Below are 4,228 nucleotides of genomic sequence, written 5' to 3' on the forward strand. Positions count from 1 at the left end.
AAGGAGACATTAACAACTGCACCTGTATTAGTACTACCCGACCCGCAGAAAACTTTTGAAGTATACTGTGACGCCTCTCATAAAGGAGTTGGATGTGTGCTGATGCAAGACAAAAATGTGGTGGCTTATGATTCCCGGCAGCTGAGACCTCATGAACGAAATTATCCGACGCATGATTTAGAGTTGGCTGCAGTAGTGTTTGCTCTGAAGATCTGGAGACACTATTTGTATGGCACTCAACTAGAAGTTTTCTCTGACCACAAAAGTTTAAAGTATATCTTTGACCAGAAAGATCTTAATATGCGACAGCGAAGGTGGATGGTGTTCCTGAAGGACTATGATTTTAAGTTAATTTATCACCCAGGAAAAGCGAACGTGGTGGCAGACGCTTTGAGGAGGAAGAATTTGAATATCTCTTGGATGGTGATAAAGGAAGAAAAGTTACTCGTGGAATTTGAGGACCTTAAGTTGGCTTTGACTGAGACATCAAGTGGAGTTCGTTTGGCCCAATTGCATATAACACCAGATTTAAAGATTAGGATTCAGCAAGCACAAGCACAGGATTCAGAAATGATGACGATGCTGAGACGAATGAAAGTAGAGGAACCAGAAGCTGTAAGACTAGATCGTAGCAGCCTCTGGAGACACAAGAACAGAATTTGTGTGCCTAGCTCTGGAGATTCGCGGCGAAGGATTCTTTCAGAAGCTCATCAAATTAGATTTTCTATGCATCCTAGAGTAACAAAGATGTATCAGGATTTAAAACAAATGTTCTGGTGGCCGGGCTTGAAGAAAGAGGTAGCTGATTATGTCTCAAAATGTTTAACCTGCTAGAAGGTGAAGGTGGAACACCAGAAACCATCAGGAACCCTGCAACCCTTAGAAATACCACAATGGAAATGGGAGCAGATCACTATGGATTTTGTCACGGAATTGCCAAGGACCTCAACAGGACACGAAGCCATTTGGGTAATTGTGGACAGGTTGACAAAATCAGCGCACTTCCTTCTGATTCGATTTGACTATACATTAGAAAGGCTAGCACGGATATATATTCAAGAAATCGTATGATTGCACGGAATACCTTCGTCAATTGTTTCAGATCGAGATCCGAGGTTTACTTCCACATTCTGGGGAGCTTTCCAAAAAGCATTGGGAACAGAATTGCATATGAGGACAGCATACCATCCTCAGACAGACGGACAATCAGAGCGGACAATCCAGACATTGGAAGACATGCTAAGATCTTGTGTGATGGATAACCAGGGCAGTTGGGATAGGTATTTGCCATTGGTCGAGTTCGTCTACAACAACAGTTACAAACAAAGTATCGGGATGGCACCATATGAAGCTCTCTATGGAAGAAGATGTCAGACACCATTGTGTGGGAATGATGACGGAGAAGCCAGTGTCTTAGGTCCAGACTTAGTGCAAGAAACTACTGAGAAGATAAAGGGGATCCGCCAGAAGATCCAGACAGCACAGAGCCGTCAAAAGAGCTATGCCGATAATAGACGTAGACCCTTAGAGTTTAGTGAGGGAGACCATGTCTTTCTTAAAGTAACCCCGACTACTGGAATAGGTAGAGCCCTTAAGACTAAAAAACTTAACCCTCGATACATAGGACCTTTCCAAATACTTAAAAGAGTCGGTCTAGTAGCTTATCAAGTAGCCCTTCCTCCATATCTGTCAAACCTTCATGATGTTTTTCATGTCTCGCAACTTAAGAAATATATTCCCGACGAGAGTCATATTTTACAACCAGAGACAGTACAGTTACAAAACGATTTGACATATCAAGCAACACCAGTTCAGATCGTAGAAAGAAGTGATAAGCAGCTGAGAGGCAAGACTGTTCACTTAGTCAAAGTAGCTTGGGGACAAAGAGGAGAAGAAGAGCACACTTGGGAATTGGAAGATAAGATGAAAGCTAATTACCTGCATTTATTCTCAGGTAACTGAAATTTTGAGGGCAAAATTTTCTGATAGGAGGGTAGAATGTAACAACCCCGATTTTCGAGTACGCGAGATCTTTTCTGAAAGTACGAATTTCTCCGGAAGATCAGTAAGGGGAAAACCTTTGATATATCATCAAGAATCTCAATCCTCATTGTCATTATGTCATCTGTAAGTTAGAACCTTTTCCGAGATAAGCTCGATAACGCGGTCGCGAATAACCTAGTTTTTGAACTGTATCGGTTAGGAGTTTTGATTCGGTTTTTCTTAAATAGTCTCAGTTTGACAAACCGGACCTGATTTATGAGAGAAGAGAGATAATAGGATGATATTATCATTATATGAGTATTAGAAGCCTCTTGAATGATATTATAAGGTTACCTGATCAGTTTTAGTTAAAAACAGAAAACCGGTTTAACCGGGTTCACAATTTACTGGTGCAGCTTAGCACCAGCATTCTTTGATGACTTTAGCAATGCTAAGGCCTCATTATTCATGTTTTATTCTCATAATAAATATGTTACTAGTGTCATTTATGCTAGTAGCTCAGAAAATAATTTTTAGAGATGTTTTTGCAAGTGTTCCGATACATCTAGTTTTAGTAGTTATACAAATGAGATATTTTAATATTATTTTAATCCACCTCCAAGCCAACCAATCACAACTCACCCTACACCCCCAAAACCCCCAAGGCTGGCTCATTTTCACTTTGTGGCCGAAAATAGGTAGAGATAAAAAGAGAGAAAAGTTCTTAGTTCCAAATCTTCAAAGCTTGATTTCTGCTGAACTAAAACTCAAATCAAAATTCCAATCCGACCAGAATGATTCTCTCTTCTTTCTCTACATGATCATATGAATTATCAAGGCTGGGATCAAGGTGAGTTGGCTGCACCATCTCTCTTTTGATTCGGTTTCAAGGAAACATGTTTAAATATGTGTTTTCTTGATGTGATTTAGGAGGAAAAAGTGCTTAAGGACCACCTGAAAGTTTGATTGAATTAGGAGCAGCAAGACCAGGTAGAGTGTCACGAAATTAATCTTGATTATTTGTGTTTTAGTTGTGTGAATGTTGTATTATTTGGCTGTGCTAAAAATTGGTTGCATATATGATTGATTCTTGGTGAAAATTTGGTAAAATTTGATGAAATTCAAGCTTTAAAGTTCATGTTCTTGGGCAGCTGGAAAAACGAAACCCTAAGCTTAAATTGAGGTTCAGTTTATGTTGAAATCATGTAGAAAAGATGGGGTTTTAGTGGCTGCAATTTTATTTTGAATTATGGTAAAAATCGGTTGCTGAAAAGACTGAAAAATGGGTAAAAACAGAGAAAGAATCTGAAGAATTTATGAAGAACATGAAGAACACTTTGAGTGTGATGAAGAACAATGAAGAACAGCCCTTAGATCTTAAAAAGGGCAAGGAAGTAAAATTTTTGGTGTTTTAGGGGTTGTTTGGTAATTTCTGAAAGTTAGGGTGGTAAAAGTAGAAATATTAAAAGTTACGGGTGGTAAAAAGTGAATTTTAAAGGTTAAAAGTAAAAGTAAGTTAATTTTCGAAAATTTAATTATAAAATAATAAAAAATGATAAAATATTAAATAATAACATTTAATTAAAAATAATATTTTAATAAAAATAATAAAATAATGCGAAAAAGGCAGTTTTCTGTAAAAGCTTTAGAAAGACAACTTTAAGCGCAGAATCTCATAATTACCTTCATAAAACACTTGGGGAGTGGTAAAAACATATTAGTGAGGCAAAGAAATAAAATATAAAAAGTTGAAGAAAAGATAAAAATCGAAGAAAAAGTCTGTAAAGTTTTAATGATAGAAAAATAGATAGAGACTAGTGAACGAACTAGGGTAACGTAGTTAGTCCTTGAGTTGCGAATAGGGTTAGGTATTATGTGAAAAGTTAAACTGTTTCAGTATAGACTTAATGAACCTATACTTGGGGCAGGCTAACTAATCATACCGAAATTTACATAAGCTTTAAATACATACGTTAAACAGAGAAAGCAGAATAAAGTAAAGAAGCGCAGAGAAAAGAACAAACAGAGCAGAATAAAGAGACAAAGCGAAGAAAGTAATATGATAAAGAGCAGAGGACCTATTGAGAGGTCATTTGTTGCATTAAGGAAACCTCAGAGATATCTATATGTTCATCTGCTGCATTGTGGCAGTCAAATAGATAATGGTGCAACCACTGAGAAACGCTTTCCTGCGGTACAGATCCATATTTTATTTCTGTAAGGCAGAGGGGTTATTTCCTGCTAC

This window comes from Arachis hypogaea, chromosome 17 (genome assembly GCF_003086295.3).
Source record: "Arachis hypogaea cultivar Tifrunner chromosome 17, arahy.Tifrunner.gnm2.J5K5, whole genome shotgun sequence".
NCBI classification, from domain to species: Eukaryota; Viridiplantae; Streptophyta; class Magnoliopsida; order Fabales; family Fabaceae; genus Arachis; species Arachis hypogaea.